This window comes from Schistocerca americana, chromosome X, assembly GCF_021461395.2.
Source record: "Schistocerca americana isolate TAMUIC-IGC-003095 chromosome X, iqSchAmer2.1, whole genome shotgun sequence".
Taxonomy (NCBI): Eukaryota; Metazoa; Arthropoda; class Insecta; order Orthoptera; family Acrididae; genus Schistocerca; species Schistocerca americana.
The window spans coordinates 224,142,622-224,163,070 of record NC_060130.1 but is presented as its reverse complement, the minus strand read 5'-3'; the positions used below and the strand labels follow the sequence as shown (position 1 = coordinate 224,163,070).

The 20,449-nt window shown below is 44.9% G+C and overlaps 1 pseudogene; it reads left to right on the top strand.

Annotated features, from left to right (window-relative positions):
- Positions 1-463: 463 nt before the first annotated feature.
- On the top strand, positions 464-621 carry LOC124557439 (annotated as a pseudogene).
- Positions 622-20,449: the final 19,828 nt, after the last annotated feature.

The window sequence follows — 20,449 nt, the reverse complement described above, 5'->3', positions numbered from 1 at the left end:
TACAGTCTGGAACCGCGCGACCGCTACGGTCGCAGGTTCGAATCCTGCCTCAGGCATGGATGTGTGTGCTGTCCTTAGGTTAGTTAGGTTTAAGTAGTTCTAAGTTCTAGGGGTCTGATGACCTCAGGAGTTAAGTCCCATAGTGCTCAGAGCCATTTGAACCACCTTCAGTCTAGTCCGGCGTCATCTACCGAGCGTACTGTGTACCTCAAGAGCCGACAGGCGGAGCCTTTCCTTGTACCTGCCAGCCGCAACAAGGTAAGCAGCCTCTTCCATTGGCCGAGTCCTCATGAACGCGCCTGGCGCGAACCGCGGACCAGCGTCACTAACCCGTAGCACACTGCGAGACAAGCAGGCGCGGCTTGGACTCGCATTTTCACATCCCTAAATTATGATTACTTGTTGATTATTAGTGTGAACATCCTGTACAATACTGTGGCATAAGCTGTATTTCCCCTACGTATTCTCTTATCCCGCAAAACAAATCTGTTCTTACCAGTTTCATATCTGGTATGTTCTGCGTCACAGGACTGGAAAATTAAATTCCTTTTTGGCTCATGATGGAGTGCTAAAGTATGCTTTACCTCTATCACAGGACACCTCCTCACTTTCCAACTCTCTTAAGCTAGTCAAATGACACGTCGGCGTAAGGTAGACAGACAGCAACAGTGATATGTATTGATTGTCTAATTGATTAAATTGAGTCGCTTTCGGTGGCGAGTATTTTTTCCTGCAGTCGGATTACACTTGCAAGGTAACTCAAATGGGAATCCCTGGAGGGCTGGCGATGTTCTTTTCGAGCAACACTATTGAGAAAATTTACAGAACCGACATTTTAAGTTGACTGCAGAAGGATGCTACTGCTGTAAACATGCATTTTGCGTAAGGAGTCATATAGACAGTCTTTTCTCCCTCACTTTATTTGCGAATGGAATAGGAAAGGAAATGACTTTTAATGGTACAGGGTACCCTCCGCCACGCACTGTACGATGGCTTGCAAAGTATGCATGTAGAGGTACATGTAAATTCAGTCTACCTATGAAGATGTCAATCCATTTATGCACAGGCATACAAAACTCATTAAAGAATGTTGTCTCTTATGTACCCAGAAAACAGACGACAGAACCTCTGCTGTTAATTGTCTTTCAGTAAAAATCTTCATATTAGCTTGTATCAAAAACCACAGATATTTCAACCCATTGGTTATTCGTTTCATTACAATTCCGCCACTATGGAAAAACATGGTTTCATCTCCTTCACCAGCACAGAAGTATCCGGTTTCACTTAGTTTGTCAGGATGTTTCTTAATAGCTAAAGACCAACCTTTTAAAGCTGCCAGTTTCGCATCATTTTGTTTAGGGAGAGCTAACCAAATCTCTCCGACATAACATGTTGCACCGCATAACGTTGCTGAACCAGGAATGACTGTGGCAGCATCTCCATTCGGCACAGGTTACAAATATCGTACAAAACGAACAGTTCAACCCACCTATGTACCTCCCCAATACTCTCAGACATCTACTATGTTACAGAGCGACCTGCTTTCAAACCTGCATTTATACGTGGCCTACTCCAAAGATCCAAGATGCTGACACTTCTGTTCATGTCATCAGGATGTCACTTCTGGCTATGTATTCTAAATTTGATTGTAAATGTAGTACAGTTGTATTCACCTAGGGCACCAGTTTCTTTTTCTGTATATATGAGTACTGGGTTCTAATCGGAGGCCCCCAGATCCTGCCCTTGATCTACCGCTGGTGAATCTACCTCCAGACATCATCCCACACAGTCGAACCCTATCCTGGCTAGAACGCTTGGTATACACGCTCTATTCCATTCCTGTCTCAAGTCCACCTTGTACTGTGGGAGCCCCTGTGAGAAACTGAATTTCTTCTTCCTTCCAGGGATTCCCATTTAATTTACCTGGCCAGTGTAGTCCGACTACAAGAAAAAATTACTCACCGCGCAAAAGGGACTCTTATGATCTATTTAATTAATTAGTCAATCAGTTTGATATCAGTGACGTGCCGCCAGGTGGGTAGATACAATGGCGAGATTGTCATGGATATCATTCACTAGTTGGAGCAATAGTCACACGTTTTTTCGTTGCATCGAGATCTTTTAACGACATTTAAATCTCCCACCTACACACAGGGAGAAGACCATTTTAATAAAATCACCTATATTATCGGATTCATAAAGTGATACATTGTATTAGCCTGATATTTACAACACCCCTGTGCTGCTATTTGGCTACCTTTAGAGACTTCATATAGAACTGAAAAGTGACGTGTCATCTTGTGACGGAGGTAGATCATGCTCTTAGTCTTGCTCATGAGCCAAAAACGAGTTTAATATTCTAGTCCTGTGATGTAGGATATAACAGGCTGATAAGCACAGTTTTTTTTAACTTGGTGCTTTAAATATCCCACCTACACACAGGGAGAAGACCATTTTAATAAAATCACCTATATTATCGGATTCATAAAGTGATACACTGTATTAACCTGATATTTACAACACCTCTGTGCTGCTATTTGGCTACCTTTAGAGACTTCATATGGAACTGAAAAGTGACGTGTCATCTTGTGACGGAGGTAGATCATGCTCTTAGTCTTGCTCATGAGCCAAAAACGAGTTTAATATTCTAGTCCTGTGATGTAGGATATAACAGGCTGATAAGAACAACTTTTTTTTTAACTTGGTGAGACAATAATAGAGGAAAAGTAGCCTATGCCACACTGTTGTACAGGATTTTCGCACTAATAATCAACAAGCAACGACACTTTGCCGATGTGGAAACAAATATATTCTCCGATTTCTTGTGTGTTCGAAAATAACACGCATAAAGGGGAGTTATCTACATTTCGAGTGAGAAATTCCAGGATATGGACAACAACATCTCCGTCTCAGATTAGGTAAAGTGGACTATTTTAAACTGTTGATTCTGTGTTGGGAGGTGGAACTGCAGATAGAACTCAAGGACCAAGCCGCGCCTTGTCTCACAGTGTGCTTGGAGTTAGCGACCTCAGTCCGCAGTGGCCAAGAGAGCTCGGAGGACTGGAAGCCACGGTTTACCCTGTCGTCACTGGCAGGTACAAAGAAAGGCACCAGCTCTTCAGGTACGCAATACACTCGCTGAATGGTGCTGGACTACACTGGAGGTGACTGACCAGTTTCGTCATTCTGAGATGCCATGTTCAAATAAGACAATGAGCGCAGCACTCATAAAAAATATCGTACGATGTAATATAATTCACATGTTTTTGTTGGCTTAGTTGCGCCTTGCGAGTCATAAATAGAGGTAGGAGTGTTTTAATCCCCAGTACTGTTGCTACATGATTCGTGTATGAAGGGAGCATGGATATATAGCAGGGACAGTGGATCGCTGTGGGTCCCCCCCCACCCAGCATCGGCCCTTGCCTGTGGTGTGTCAGCTTCGTGCCGACTGTTTAGTGTAGTGTTTCCACTGATTGTTAAGTGTTGTGCGTCTTTTCCGAATTGTTGCGAACGGACATCATACAGTCGCCGGGTGCGATTTGTATATCTCTTGCGAACAGAAACCACACTGTCGCCGTGTTTTTTTAATTGTCTGTCAACTATTTTCCCTATCTGCTTCCTGTGTATTTTATTATCATCGTCCACCATTTGTTTTATGTTTTAACTTTCCACAATTTTCCGCCGTTTTACAATTTACGTCACTGTTTTATAGCCTGCTTTTGTTGTCTCTTATCTTCTTATGTTTTAAAAATTCTGTAGGCTGAAGAACAGCGTACTAAGCTGCTGCCAGCCAGCCCCCTTCGGGGGAATCGAAATCCAATAAAGGAAAAAAAAGTGGATCGCTTATCTCCTCCCACGCAGCTAATCACTTGTGTATTAGCTGTCCAGTCCCAGGTATTACGTGGCAGCTTTGATGCAGCCGACAACAGGTTCTTCTGGTATGTTAAGAATACCTCTCTCAGAGTAAGTACACCTGTTTTGATGTCGCTGACAGAGTGCAGCATTTTCTGTCTCCACACACAAACGGTTGCTTCAGAGGCATCTCTGGAATGTAGACCTTGTGAACAATTCCATTCCTAGAGGATTTTGCGCCAACTTTTATGTGACCAACAACCGGTTTTCTCCAGGGAGCACTGGTGAATACTCACAGAAGCATTCTCTGTCTTCTCGTCTCCGTTTTGTATGGGATGGTCCTGAAGGATTTGAACAATGCCTGACCTGTCTGAACCTTCAGGTCTGGATTTTTCACCTACGTAAGCATCCCCATTGATTCCCACGATTTTTTTCATGGGTGATGTCACAGTTTTGAGTGCCATCTGGTGGCAGTGAAGTCTGACTGCAGATGTTAAGATGAGCATATGCACACATAAAATTTCAAGATGGATTTTCCAACAGGATAACACCCAAAATACAAAAAATAAACTACACTATGCCCTGCACACCAGCAGCTCAGGACAGCCATTTGTCCTGCCATTTTTGTGGGTGCAGGAGGGGGGGGACTATGGGAGGAGAGGAGGAGAAGTGGAGGAGGCGAGGTGGAGGAGGGGGAGGGGCAAAACATGACATCGTCAGTGTGACGTTGTTACAGCTACGCCAGGGGCAGGGGCTGGGCGGGAGGGTCCACCATCTTGAATAAATTTGGCAACAATGCAGTGCTATAGAACGAATTTTATCTTGCTAGTGATGTCTTGGCCACGAAATACGCCTGATCTGAACCTCATGGAACACATCTGGAACACTATTGGGGCCAGTTCTAAATCGTCAAACCACCGACCCTTAAGTTCTGGATGCATGGATAGTTGTGTATACTTCCAGAAACCCACCACCAGTTGTCGAATTCATGCCATGCAGAACGGCTGCTGTGTTGCGTTCTCAAGATGGATCAGCACGCTATTAAGCAAATGATCACTATGTTTTGACTCATCACTACAGCTTTTAAAGTACGCTGTTTTCCTTTCTTTAAATCGCCAAGTCATATTTGCATACATTTCGCAGAGACATCCTATAACCGGCATCACTAGGTCATGTAAGCTCTTTGAGCTACTTCTTTGTAAAACACTGTTGTAGCAGGGTTTTTCATCTTCGGCGAGTAACGCTTGGTACGGCCAATCACGTCCGGGAGCGGTTGAGTGGGCCACGAAGCCTACGAAGTTTCAATAGACTAGACAGGTGCTTTGGACGCGCCAGCCATAAGTTGTAAGCTAATCGGAGCTGATGTTTGCAGCACCAGATTCGTAAAGATCGTTACAGTTATTTCCAGTGACTCTAATATGCAACATGTGAGACATTTCAGCTGGTAGAAATTAGTATTTGCACACTTAGATTACTATCGAGTTGCGTATTAGTTTGATGATAGATTGTGAACTTGGACTTGTGTTCTATCGCATGGTATTAGAAAGATTCAGAGATCGATTACTTTTCAAAAGCTGGAAGCTGACTGCAGGACCGTAACGGAGCTATTCAGTCTAGTGCTTTATACGCTCAGTTTAGTCATCTTCTCATGCCCTTAAGAGTTGGTTCAAATGGCTCTGAGCACTATGGGACTCAACTGCTGAGGTCATTAGTCCCCTAGAACTTAGAACTAGGTAAACCTAACTAACCTAAGGACATCACAAACATCCATGCCCGAGGCAGGATTCGAACCTGCGACCGTAGCGGTCTTGCGGTTCCAGACTGCAGCGCCTTTAACCGCACGGCCACTTCGGCCGGCACCCTTAAGAGTATTTAACGCACTGTTGGAATAAGTCCGTACAAAACTTGCATTTCTATGACTGCTGGAAATTCTATCCATATACACGAGTATTATAAAACTATCTGTTGTTTGATACTTCCGTGGTTACAATTCTGTGTTTTGTTTACTCATTTATGCTCTCCTCAGTCACTTGATTTTCGCGTATAACATTAATGCACATGTTTCCGACATCATTTTTGACAATATACTCTTTACTAATTCAATGATTACTCTGAAACAGGTAATGAAATAGTTCATTCACATACTACCACGAATTAGTAGTAAATATTCCGCTCTCTACGACGATAATTTCCGGGTTTTCAAATGTGAGTTTCACCGACGATGCTGGGAGCTACGCTGTGGCAGATTATTGAAATACACCGACAGAAATAAAAATACCAACACCAAGAAAGAGTTGTGTGAGATAATAGAAACTTAGCAAGCGTGTTTCTACATCTGAAAGACGATGTCTGTTCAAATTTCGCACCAGTCGAATAAGCGTGGTGGTAGTAGCGCCTCTATGTGGATGCAAATTAGGTTTGTTTTAAATATGCGCTGCAACGATCGTGAGCGTTAGTTACCATTGAGATTGGACTTGATGAGTTGATGTTAGTCAATAATGTCTTCAATACGACGCTGTTATCAGCAGCCTATTAAGTTTAACGAGATCGTGTAATCGGGATACGGGAAGCTGGAAGTTCCTTCCGCGATACTGCAAAAAGATACGCCGGAATGTAGCCACTGTACATGATTATTGGCAGCGGTGGTCACGGGAAGGCATGCTCGCAGGGATACCGGACTCCGGACGGCCGGGTGGTACTACCGAGAGGAAGACTGTCGTTATCGGCTTATAGCTACGGCGCATCTTACTGCACCTGCTGCAGCAGTTCGAGCAGCAATTGGCACCACAGTGACACGCCGAAATGTTACAAATCGTGTACATATGCAAACTACAGCGATAAATGAAAATTTGTTCCAAGACTGGGGCTCGAAAAATGGCTCTGAGCACTATGGGACTTAACAGCTATGGTCATCAGTCCCCTAGAACTTAGAACTACTTGAACCTAACTAACATAAGGACATAACACAACACCCAGTCCACGGGGCCTGGGGCTCGAACAAGGGTCTCCTGCCCACTACGAAGATTCGCCAATCACTACGCCACCCTGCCACAGTGGCTTTGGACAACTGCACGGACTACTCTAACACGCTCTCTCTTCAGTGCAAATTCGCATTCATGCCTCAGCCCACTTGTATTCTCCCTAAACTTGAAAGACCTGCATATGTACCTCACAGATGTTTAAGACTTGAAGAGGTCTCTGTAACCATAAAGTTTCATTTGTTACAAATCGGTTTTTTTCAAGGACAGCTCCAAGCCAGACGCTCGTAGCGTGCATGCCACTGACCCCAAAGCACCGCCCGGTTGTTACTTACTGCGGTGGCAAGCGAGAGTTCATTGGAGGGTGGAGTGGAGGTAGGTTGTTTTATATGACGAAAGCAGGTTCGTCCTCGGTCCCAGTAATGGCCATCTGTTGGCTAGGAGGATGCGAAGTGAACGACTGTAACCAACCTGTCTGCGTCCTAGCACAATGGACCTACAGCTGGAGCTATGGTCTAGGGCGTGATTTCAATGAAGTAGGAGCATTCTCGTGGTTTTGCCACGCAACCTGACAGCGAATTTTTATGTTAGTCTGGTGACTCTATCTGTTGTGCTGCAGTTCCATAAACTGCATTCTGGGGGTGTTTTCCAACTGAATAACGCTTGCCCACGTATCGTTGTTGTAACGCAACGTGCTCTACAGAGCAGATGTACCTCCCCAATACACTCAGACATCTACTATGTTACAGAGCGACCTGCTTTTAAATCTGCATTTACAGGGTGTTTCAAAAATGACCTGTATATTTGAAACGGCAATAAAAACTAAACGAGCAGCGATAGAAATACACCGTTTGTTGCAATATGCTTGGGACAACAGTACATTTTCAGGCGGACAAACTTTAGAAATTACAGTAGTTACAATTTTCAACAACAGATGGCGCTGCAAGTGATGTGAAAGATATAGAAGACAACGCAGTCTGTGGGTGCGCCATTCTGTACGTCGTCTTTCTGCTGTAAGCGTGTGCTGTTCACAATGTGCAAGTGTGCTGTGGACAACATGGTTTATTCCTTAGAACAGAGGATTTTTCTAGTGTTGGAATTCCACCGCCTAGAACACAGTGTTGTTGCAACAAGACGAAGTTTTCAACGGAGGTTTAATGTAACCAAAGGACCGAAAAGCGATACAATAAAGGATCTGTTTGAAAAATTTCAACGGACTGGGAACGTGACGGATGAACGTGCTGGAAAGGTAGGGCGACCGCGTACGGCAACCACAGAGGGCAACGCGCAGCTAGTGCAGCAGGTGATACAACAGCGGCCTCGGGTTTCCGTTCGCCATGTTGCAGCTGCGGTCCAAATGACGCCAACGTCCACGTATCGCCTCATGCGCCAGAGTTTACACCTCTATCCATACAAAATTCAAATGCGGCAACCCCTCAGCGCCGCTACCATTGCTGCACGAGAGACATTCGCTAACGATATAGTGCACAGGATTGATGACTGTGATATGCATGTGGGCAGCATTTGGTTTACTGACGAAGCTTATTTTTACCTGGACGGCTTCGTCAATAAACAGAACTGGCGCATATGGGGAACCGAAAAGCCCCATGTTGTAGTCCCATCGTCCCTGCATCCTCAAAAAGTACTGGTCTGGACCGCCATTTCTTCCAAAGGAATCATTGGCCCATTTTTCAGATCCGAAACGATTACTGCATCACGCTATCTGGACATTCTTCGTGAATTTGTGGCGGTACAAACTGCCTTAGACGACATTGCGAACACCTCGTGGTTTATGCAAGATGGTGCCCGGCCACATGGCACGGCCGACGTCTTTAATTTCCTGAATGAATATTTCGATGATCGTGTGATTGCTTTGGGCTATCCGAAACATACAGGAGGCGGCGTGGATTGGCCTCCCTATTCGCCAGACATGAACCCCTGTGACTTCTTTCTGTGGGGACACGTGAAAGACCAGGTGTACCGCCAGAATCCAGAAACAATTGAACAGCTGAAGCAGTACATCTCATCTGCATGTGAAGCCATTCCGCGAGACACGTTGTCAAAGGTTTAGGGTAATTTCATTCAGAGACTACGCCATATTATTGCTACGCATGGTGGATATGTGGAAAATATCGTACTATAGAGTTTTCCAGACCGCAGCGCCATCTGTTGTTGACAATTGTAACTACTGTAATTTCGAAAGTTTGTCTCCCTGAAAATGTACTGCTGTCCCAAGCATATTGCAACAAACGGTGTATTTCTATCGCTGCTCGTTTAGTTTGTATTGCCGTTTCAAATATACCGGTCATTTTTGAAACACCCTGTATATGTACCCTACGCCAAAGACCCAAGATGCTGACGCTTCTGTTCACGTTTTCACGACGTCACTTCTGGCTATGTATTCTAAATTTGCTTGTAAATATAGTACAGTTGTAATCACTTAGGACAGCAGTTTTCTTTTTCTGTATATATGTGTACTGGGTTCTAGTGGGAGGTCCCCAGATCCTGCCCTTGACCTACTACTGGTGAATCTACCTTCAGACATCACCCCACATGTATCGTGGGTGCATTCTCCGTCGAACAATATACTGGCCAGAACGCTTCGTATACGCGCTCTATTCAATTCCTGTCCAAAGTCCATCTTGTACTATGGGAGCCTCTGTGGGTTATTCGTTTAATCCCAATATTTCCATAGCCGGCCGGAGTGGCCGAGCGGTTCTAGGCGCTACAGTCTGGAACCGCGCGACCGCTACGGTCACAGGTTCGAATCCTGTCTCGGGAATGGATGTTTGTGATGTCCTTAGGTTAGTTAGGTTTAAGTAGTTCTAAGTTCTAGGAGACTGATGACCTCAGATTTCACGAAAACCACGTTTCGGTACTTAGAACAGTTCTCTAAGTAAGGTAATCCATCCTATCCGTATGTTTTTATTTCATCGATATACTGTATTATCTTGTATACAAATCTACTATTTTGTTGCCATAAACGTATTTGCAGACGTTATGGAAACGTTTTTACAATGTACAAGAAGAAAATGAGATGAAAATGCTTATGAAGTTATATCAATTACATAATTATGATAATTTACAATTTATGGATTGAGAAACAGAGATCCTTCTTGTCTTCACAAGGCAATAAGAAGCTTCACACATTTTAATAATGTAGAAGTGTCTTAGAATGACGTCACCCTTAAGTGGTACTAATTTACATTCAAGTGCCCCGTGAAGACCAGGTCCTGCTCTTGTATTTCTGGATCCTTGATTCTGAGTCATCAGCTGGTGAAACCTTTTTGAATCATGAGACTATGAACGTAATAGAGAAAACAAATTAACAACAGTCATAACAGCATAGGAAAGAACTGGACACGTATAACACAGCGTGTTCCATTTCCAGAGTCGTCTCTAAGGATTTTTCGTTTTATCTTGAGGTGAACGGTAGTGATTTCAAATGTTTCACCATTTACAAATAATATTGAACTACATCTACCATATCTCTATCTGTCGTATGGCTGCTCGCCACCGGGTGCAAGTCTTTTTACGTAACGCCTGAAACGCCCCCTTAGATAAATTTATGAATGATTGTGCTGGTAAACCCCTTACGTTATTTGATTTTAAAACGGCTGTGCAAAACTGAGCGTACTCAGACATTTCTCTGTTTACTTATTCTGATCATCACTAAACTGACTCACGCAGTCTGAGTTTTAATAATCCCTACAAAAGAAAGGCCCTGACTAACAACAACCTATACCTTTCATGAATCACTTACCTCACAAAAATCTTCATTACTCGAACTACTGCAATACAGCGAGCGCCAATACTGCCAGCTAAATAAAAGATTCTAACTACTGAAGTCACTAACTACTGATAGGCATAGTTAGCAAATGAAAGATTTTGATAAAGAACAAACAATGTATTTACCTTAATAGTGTTCAAAAGTCGTAATATATATATATATATATATATATATATATATATATATATATATCTCAGTTCATGACATCCAGTCTTACAAATTTACGGTCTCTGATGTACACACGTCCAGATCATCCGCTCTCAAAACTCCGCCATCTCTCTCCCCATATCCACCACCGCTGGCGGCTCACCTCGAACTGCGCAACGCTACGCGTTGTTAACATCCAACTGCCCAACACTACAATAGCGGATTCCAACAATGCAAACCAGCCACAGACTGCACACAGCACAGCCAGTGATTTTAATACAGATCGCTACGTGCCGGCCGAAGTGACCGTGCGGTTAAAGGCGCTGCAGTCTGGAACCGCGAGACCGCTACGGTCGCAGGTTCGAATCCTGCCTCGGGCATGGATGTTTGTGATGTTCTTAGGTTAGTTAGGTTTAACTAGTTCTAAGTTCTAGGGGACTAATGACCTCAGCAGTTGAGTCCCATAGTACTCAGAGCTATTTGAACCATTTTTAGATCGCCACGTGGCGTTACCAACATAAAAACCTAAACAGCCTATTTACACGCCATTTAGTCGACTTAAGGTCGGTGATGATGGAGTGGTGAGGAGGAAAATACAACAACGAGTCCCCGAGCGGGAAAAGCCTCCAACCTGCCCGTGAATCCAACCCTGGCCCTTTCCGTTGGCATTTAGCCACGCTGATCCCACAGCTACCGAGGCAGAGATTTGGGGTGGGAAAGAGGTACTAATGCATCTAACTCGTCGGACAACGCTGCACGACTCCAGTCAGATACGGTCAAATTTATGCGTTGGTTGGTCACTTGAAGACGGGCTGCGTTATATGTCGCTAGGTACTGCACACCGGATGTCCTTAGCAATGTTCACTTGGAACACGGTTGAGATGGACGTGCATTCATTAAAAGCGGCAAATCTTATTGGATTTGAAATCGATTGTCGTTGATGTAGCGTGACAGTTGTCTCCGATCACTCTCAGATAGGAACTGTTTACGATCATCGTCCTTACGCCGTGTTACATGGCTGCGAGTGGTACAGCATTCCTTGAAGCCACAGTCGACAGTCCGCGTTGATACACCATCAAAGCCGGCAGCCTCTTTCACTGTGTGGCCACGGGTAAGTTCAAACAAGAAAGTTTCCTTCTTCCATTCTGCGACGTCTCCACGCCGACTCATCTCACTGTGCTCATTCCAAACAACTAATTGGTCACGTCAAAGCCATGACTTATGTCAGTTACATAACAGTCTGGCAGCAGCTCTACACCGTGTACAGCGATCAAGAGCGAACGAAGTGCTCTTTTGTCTTTCGATGAGGGGATTGGAGGACTAATACACTATGTGATCAAAAGTATCCGGACACCTGGCTGAAAATGACTTACAAGTTCGTGGCGCCCTCCATCGGTAGATCAGGAATTCAATATGGTGTTGACCCACCCTTAGCCTTGATGACAGCTTCCACTCTCGTAGGCATACGTTCAGTCAGGTGCTGGAAGGTTTCTTGGACAATGGCAGCGTGTTCTTCATGGAGTGCTGCACTGAGGAGAGGTATCGATGTAAGTCGGTGAGGCCTGGCACCAAGTTGGCGTTCCAAATCATCTCAAAGGTGTTCTATAGGATTCAGGTCAGGACTCCGTGCAGGCCAGTCCTTCACAGGGATGTTATTGTCGTGTAACCACTCCGCCACAGGCCGTGCATTATGAACAGGTGCTCGATCCTGTTGAAAGATGCAGTCGCCATCCCCGAATTGCTCTTCAACAATTGGAAGCAAGAAGGTGCTTAAAACATCAACGTAGGCTGTGCTGTGATAGTGCCACTCAAAACAGCAGGGGGTACAAGCCCCCTACATGAAAAACACGACCGCATCATAACACCACTGCCTCCGAATTTTACTGTTGGCACTACACACCCTGGAAGAGGACGTTCACCGAGCAATCGCCATACGCATACCCTGCCATCGAATCACCACATTGTGTACCGTGATTCGTCACTCCACACAACGTTTCCCTATTGTTCAATCGTCGAATGTTTACGCTCCATACACCAAGCGAGGCGTCGTTTGGCATTTACCGGCGTGATGCGTGAGTTATGAGCAGACGTTCCACCATGAAATCCAAGTTTTCTCACCACCCGCCTAACTGTCATAGTACACTCCTGGAAATTGAAATAAGAACACCGTGAATTCATTGTCACAGGAAGGGGAAACTTTATTGACACATTCCTGGGGTCAGATACATCACATGATCACACTGACAGAACCACAGGCACATAGACACAGGCAACAGAGCATGCACAATGTCGGCACTAGTACAGTGTATATCCACCTTTCGCAGCAATGCAGGCTACTATTCTCCCATGGAGACGATCGTAGAGATGCTGGATGTAGTCCTGTGGAACGGCTTGCCATGCCATTTCCACCTGGCGCCTCAGTTGGACCAGCGTTCGTGCTGGACGTGCAGACCGCGTGAGACGACGCTTCATCCAGTCCCAAACATGCTCAATGGGGGACAGATCCGGAGATCTGGCTGGCCAGGGTAGTTGACTTACACCTTCTAGAGCACGTTGGGTGGCACGGGATACATGCGGACGTGCATTGTCCTGTTGGAACAGCAAGTTCCCTTGCCGGTCTAGGAATGGTAGAACGATGGGTTCGATGACGGTTTGGATGTACCGTGCACTATTCAGTGTCCCCTCGACGATCACCAGTGGTGTACGGCCAGTGTAGGAGATCGCTCCCCACACCATGATGCCGGGTGTTGGCCCCGTGTGCCTCGGTCGTATGCAGTCCTGATTGTGGCGCTCACCTGCGCGGCGCCAAACACGCATACGACCATCATTGGCACCAAGGCAGAAGCGACTCTCATCGCTGAAGACGACACGTCTCCATTCGTCCCTCCATTCACGCCTGTCGCGACACCACTGGAGGCGGGCAGCATGATGTTGGGGCGTGAGCGGAAGACGGCCTAACGGTGTGCGGGACCGTAGCCCAGCTTCATGGAGACGGTTGCGAATGGTCCTCGCCGATACCCCAGGAGCAACAGTGTCCCTAATTTGCTGGGAAGTGGCGGTGCGGTCCCCTACGGCACTGCGTAGGATCCTACGGTCTTGGCGTGCATCCGTGCGTCGCTGCGGTCCGGTCCCAGGTCGACGGGCACGTGCACCTTCCGCCGACCACTGGCGACAACATCGATGTACTGTGGAGACCTCACGCCCCACGTGTTGAGCAATTCGGCGGTACGTCCACCCGGCCTCCCGCATGCCCACTATACGCCCTCGCTCAAAGTCCGTCAACTGCACATACGGTTCACGTCCACGCTGTCGCGGCATGCTACCAGTGTTAAAGACTGCGATGGAGCTCCGTATGCCACGGCAAACTGGCTGACACTGACGGCGGCGGTGCACAAATGCTGCGCAGCTAGCGCCATTCGACGGCCGACACCGCGGTTCCTGGTGTGTCCGCTGTGCCGTGCGTGTGATCATTGATTGTACAGCCCTCTCGCAGTGTCCGGAGCAAGTATGGTGGGTCTGACACACCGGTGTCAATGTGTTCTTTTTTCCATTTCCAGGAGTGTATTTGCAGTGGATCTTGATGCAGTTTGGAATTCCTGTGTGAAGGTATGGATAGATGTCTGCCTATTACACATTACGACCCTCTTAAACTGTCGCCGGCCGCTGTGGCCGAGCGGTTCTAGGCGCTTCAGTCCGGAACCGCACTGCTGCTACCGTCGAAAGTTCGAATCCTGCCTCGTTCATGGATGTGTGTGATGTCCTTAGGTTAGTTAGGTTTAAGTAGTTCTAAGTCTAGGGGACTGATGATCTCAGATGTTGAGTCCCATAGTACTTAGAGCCATTCAACTGTCGGCGGTCTCTGTCAGCCAACAAACGATGTCGGCCTGTACGCTTTTGTGCTGTACATGTCTCTTCACGTTTCCATTTCACCATCACATCGCGTACAGAAGTATGACACAAGTGACACTCAATCACCTGACCACGTTCAAAGTCTGTGAGTTCCGCGGAGCCCCCCATTCTGCTCTTTCACGATGTCTAATGACTATTGAGGTCGCTGATATGGAGTACCTGGCAGTAGGTGGTAGCACAATGCACCTAATATGAAAAACGTATGTTTTTTGGGGGTGTCCGGATACTTTTGATCACAGATTGAACAAGCCAAGGCAATATGTCGATACTCTGTAGAGCACGTTGCGTTACAACAACGATACGTGGGCAAGCGTTATCCAGTGTAATTTTTTTTCTGTGGGTAATACCCCTAACTCTCGCATCAAGCGAGATACTGAAGTAAAGATATATTTTTAAAATGGAACGATATACTTCTCTTAATAATATCTGAAGTTCTCGGAAAGGCGACCACAGTTTTATAACCCTCATTAGTGTTAGCGCAGAAATTTTTCGCTTAAAATGTGCGAGAAATGTCAGTCGATTGTTACGGTGTGAACTCCGCCAATAAAGGCTGACATGCCAGGCACTGTCGTTAGATGCAGCAAGAAGGTTGTACTACGCTACTAAAATAAATCCTATTTCGTCTCATCCTTACTTTATATTACATAGATACAGGTCACATACTATCGTGTGATATTGTTAAATATTTACACCTGTAGACGGGCATCTGAAATCCACAAATAACTTTTAAGTAACCTCTTTCCGTAGCCAGAGACAATCATGCACCCCAGATCGTCTTGGATCGAGCCAGAGGTAGCTAGTTCCAAGTGTAGTGGTGGAACAGATTTTTATTTTCATTGTTTCACTACCAAGGGGAGGATAGGCTGTGATGCATGATAATCTTCGGACTGTGTGTCGTGAAATGAGGCTGAGAGGGACTGATGGTGGTGACTCCTCTGCAGAAGACAGACTTTGCTGCGAGCAGCACGCTACTCCAGAGAAATACACAACCCGTGCCCCGGCTCCCTGACACGCCCACTCCCTCCTGTCGTCATCAAAAACGCAGACACGGTAGTGCACTACTCACAGTCGCTTACCACCAACAGGTAGACAGCGGTCACACTTTGGAAAGAAAGAACCAACGTGACCAAAGTAAGAAAGACCTTTCCGGTTCGGTGGCCAAACAAACAGACCATCGTGGCCCTAATCCGAAAATGACAGTCGATGTTATTTAATTTGTAAAATGCACGGCAGAGTGTTGTTAAGGAGAGAAATGAATTAGTTTCTCGATTAACACTGTGGGTTTGGCACTCCTTGTATCCACATACCGTTGTTTTGTCTTTAACAGTTTCATGCTGGTTCGCTCATCTTATAACGGAGGGAGAAAGTATGAATTTAACTGCTTCTCGTTTGCCTACGTTTCCGCTGCCAAGACTTCTTACCGGCGTCTATCTATACTGATTTTCACTGTAACAACCTCTCAATGCGAATGCTCCGATTATTCCCTAGAAAAGACGTGGCCTTTGAGATAGTTTTGTCAGTCTTCATTAAAATGTTTTACAAATTTCACAAGACATTTAGCCCGCTTTTTGTAGTTTCCAGGAAATACCATGAGAAAATGGTTTCTTTTCCTTCCCCGTGTTTTACAAATTTCAAAAGACATTTAGCCCGCTTTTTGTAGTTTCCAGGAAATACGATGAGAAAATGGTTTCTTTTCCTTCCCCATTTCAATATTTACAAGATTACCAAAGATTACATTAAACCACTTTTCACTATTTACAAATTTTTCAACGATTCTGACGATTGAGCCATTATAGTAACTTCTGTGCGTAGGTTGCACAAGGCAGAAATGATTTTAAGGTCCAACAGTTCGAAGTTTCTTTAAAGCCACTTTAATCGATGCTGACTCTTTTCTTCTTTTCCATTAAAAGTTTAAAATTAGTCGGTCAAATTGGTATCCATGGTACCCTGCATCTTTTCGAAGATTTTTCAGTAATGAGTAGACATTGTGATGAGCTTTTGATATTAATGTATTTATCCTTCGGTTCCACCTTTCTGAGACGTTATTAGTGCGATCGCGCCTTCCACTGCAACTCCACATGTCTCTAGGCATGTGTTCGCAATCAAGCCACTGGTTCATTAAATAGTCATTGAAGTCCTGAAGCTTTTGGTTTTCAAGCGTGCTCTACTGAATACGCACCCAACCATCCTCAAACATTTCCAGGGGAAGATGTGCTAGAGCAGAACACACTCTTATGCGACAGTGTTTTTCCTCGTTTTCCCTATATTGTGGAACGGAGCCGCAACATTGAACTTATTTTCACAAACATCGATTAAAATGATAACTGAAACCAGTACCCTCTATTCCAGGAAACAAATGGTTAGTTGCTTGGACTACGGCAATTTCGAAGTTCATCATCAGAGATGCAGGGTTCCATTCGGGCCCTTTAGTTTTGGTACCTTAAAAAGACGTTCATATGTTTCTCACTGTTGGCAGCAAAGCGCAAGCTACTGGAATGGTTTTTGTTTCCTCCCAGGCACTATTAAGGTCGACGTGGAGAGTAAGCAACTGTCCAAACTGTTTGCGCGAACTCTTGAACGTACTGGCCACAAAGAATTATCCATAGTTTGATAAACACCCTTTTCACTGCAAACACCAGTATTCTGTCATTCGGTCCCTTTATATCGTCTGCAAGTAAAAGTTACTACCATTACTCATCAGTAAATTATTTTCTTGTGAGAGTATTCCTCCAGTACATGTGGGATCTTGTGTAGTTCCCATATGTTTTCACCTAATGCGATGTAACGATTGTTTCACACTTCTAAAATTATGGTAATGATGTTACTAAGTCGTAGCCTCGATTGAAGAGCTGCCCTACTTCTTCAACGTAAACTGATGAAACTGTAGCGTCTGTTTCGTTTGCCCGCTTCTCTGCGCTGACAAAGTGTTTTCAAACTTCTTTTGCTGCTTCATATGGAATGCAAACAAGGCTGCCTTCCCCTAAAACTGTGTAATTTTTTGTGGATAATCTTCCTTTGCATTTATTGTTTTTAAAGTTCACGCAACACCAGTAAGTCACTTCTTGTTTGTTTGTGTGGCCCTCTATATACCGATATCCGTTGTAAATCAGTAAAGGTTTCCCTTTGGTGTTCTCGGTGAACTCCGTCATCTCAGCGCTGAAACACGGGACACTACTTGTCATCAGAAGTTAGCTGTAGTACTGAATCCTGGGAGAAAGCCACGCACGCTACGAACTGGCGAGGAGACAGGGAACTTTGTGCAGGAAATGGGCTTTGGCCTTCCCCAGTATACGTCGCAAGTAGGTGTACCCTACTTCTGCAACACCCTGTCTACTACTAGAGTGTCCTCCGCTCCGTTCAAATGTCAACACATTTCCCCTCCGTACAAGAGTCACCAACCAACTCGCCTGCATTCCGATAAGTCTTTGCGATTGAGTCCTGGTCGTTTTCAGATATGTTTCTTCGAATTGCCACGTAATACGACCGCTCCCGGACAGGGAAATCACACCGGAATCTCTTTAGAAAGCGCCTGTCACTTTTTATCTGTCAGACGGTTTCTCACACAGATAAACACTACAGAAGAAAGAGCTGTGATAAATACCGTTACCTGTTCACGCTGTTCAGAAACTGCAAGAAAATACTTTTAATACACTAACGCTTCATGTAAGCAACTTAAAAATATTACTTGATTGATCTAGAGTGCTGTGCTGCCGATGGATTTATCCCACTATCATTAATGTAAACAGTTTAAATGCAATTCTGGATATACTTTTCCACAGTGCTATATTTGTAAATTTGTTTGCCGGCCACTGTGACCGAGCGGTTCTAGGCGCTTTAGTCCGGAACCGAGCTGCTGCTACGGTCGCAGGTTCGAATCCTGCCTCGGACATGGATGTGTGTGTAGTAGTTCTAAGTCTAGGGGACTGATGACCCCCTATGTTAAGTCCCATAGTGCTCAGAGCTTTCTTTTTTTTTTATATACCAGGTGATCAAAAAATCAGAATAAATTTGAAAACTTAATAAACCACGGAATAATGTAGATAGAGAGGTAAAAATTTACACACATGCTTGGAATGACATGGGCTTTGGCCTACCCCAGAATGCGTCGCAGGTAGGTGTATCCTACTTCTGGAACACCCTGTCTACTACCTAGAGTGTCTTCCGCTCCGTGCAAAAAAAAGAAGTTCACAAAATGTCCGACAGATGCGCGTCGTTTGGTGATGATCGTGTGCTCAGCCGCCACTTTCGTCATGCTTAGCCTCCCAGGTCCCCAGACCTCAATCCGTGCGATTATTGGCTTTGGGGTTACCTGAAGTCGCAAGTGTATCGTGATCGACCGACATCTCTAGGGATGCTGAAAGACAACATCCAACGCCAATGCCTCACCATAACTCCGGACATGCTTTACAGTGCTGTTCACAACATTATTCCTCGCCTACAGCTATTATTGAGGAATTATGGTGGACATATTGAACATTTCCTGTAAAGAACATCATCTTTGCTTTGTCTTACTTTGTTATGCTAATTGTTGATATTCTGATCAGATGAAGAGCCATCTGTCGGACATTTTTTGAACTTTTTTTTTTATTCTAATAAAAGCCGATGTCATTCCAAGCATGTATGTCAATTTGTACCTCTCTATCTACATTATTCTGTGATTTATTCAGTTTTCAAATTTATACTGACTTTTTGGTCACCTGGTATATATTGGTTTGATATGGCGCGCCTGTCTCACTTCGACCAGCGATACAAGGTTATGTAGTTACAGGTCCCCCACCTCCCCTCCTTGCCCTATTGCTACTTGACTGCATCTAGGCAAACCCCTGGCTCAGTCATTGACCCGGAAATCGTACACAACTAAGAGTCTGCCCTTCATTTTCGAAGAGTTATTTGCAAATTTCTTGGAAATCTATCATGAAACACCTACCAATGACTGGTAAAAAGTGCGACCGTCAAACAGTGAAACAGAAACAAACACTTTCGCATCCATGGGAACAATATAGTTTATTTCCACTTCTATCTTAGCCATGTTATATTCCTCGACCAAAACCTTACTGAGGTTTCTGTTACCTCCAGAACGTAAAAGACTGCTGCTGCCGTTAGATAATACAGGTGTAGCTTGAACCACAATATTCATTTTCAAAATTCAAAACTGCCAAGAATGTACGCCAGTCTGTCAACCAAACGTCATGAGACTGTAGGACTTCTCCAAAAATATTGATACACCTTCTTCTTTCCATTCATTCAGCACTGTAATTACATACATCTGAGTAATTGGCATTCCCACTAATTGTGCCTCTGTTCTACTTACTGCACCCCTTTAATTTGTGTTGCCTCCTGACAGTACTTCTTATTACTCTTGTTTACATAAGTAAGTTCAGGAAAATTGTCACTGATACAATAGGAAAGCGGCTGATGGTTAGTGAACGTCGAGTGGAAAACAATTTTCACAAGGGCCAACCTTTACTCGGTTTTAGGAAAGCTAGATTCTGCTAAAAGGAATGCCGACAAAGAGGCGGTCCTTGCCTAAAGGCAGACCACACCTGGCTCAGACAGGCGACAAAGCCGCGTGCAGCTCAGGAAATCTATGCTCGGGCTTAGGGCGCCAAAAAAAAAAAAATGGCTCAGAGCGCTATGGGACTTAACAGCTATGGTCATCAGTCCCCTAGAACTTAGAACTACTTAAACCTAACTAACCGAAGGACATCACACAACACCCAGTCATCACGAGGCAGAGAAAATCCCTGACCCCGCCGGGAATCGAACCCGGGAA